The sequence below is a fragment of the Penaeus monodon genome, chromosome 31 (assembly GCF_015228065.2).
Source record: "Penaeus monodon isolate SGIC_2016 chromosome 31, NSTDA_Pmon_1, whole genome shotgun sequence".
Taxonomy (NCBI): domain Eukaryota; kingdom Metazoa; phylum Arthropoda; class Malacostraca; order Decapoda; family Penaeidae; genus Penaeus; species Penaeus monodon.
The window spans coordinates 934,207-934,508 of record NC_051416.1 but is presented as its reverse complement, the minus strand read 5'-3'; positions in this window follow the sequence as shown (position 1 = coordinate 934,508).

Below are 302 nucleotides of genomic sequence, written 5' to 3'. Positions count from 1 at the left end.
GATACTGTCCTTAGTAATGATGTTGTGGATGTTTCTTCTGTTCCTGAGAGTTGGCCTAAATTGCCCCCCCCCCTCCCCCACACACACTTAAGGGAAAAATATAGAGAACGCGATTTAATCGACTAAAATAACACTTTACAAAACGTCAGAAAGAAGGGAAAATGCTCTCCGTGTCGCCTCGCTCCTTGCACTCCCAAAGCCGAGCTGTTTGTCTCGTGATTGTGTCGAAGCAAATGTTCGGAGGTTCGTCCGTCTCGTGAACAAGAGCCAATGGACGATTAGGGTGGAGGCATCTGCGCTCT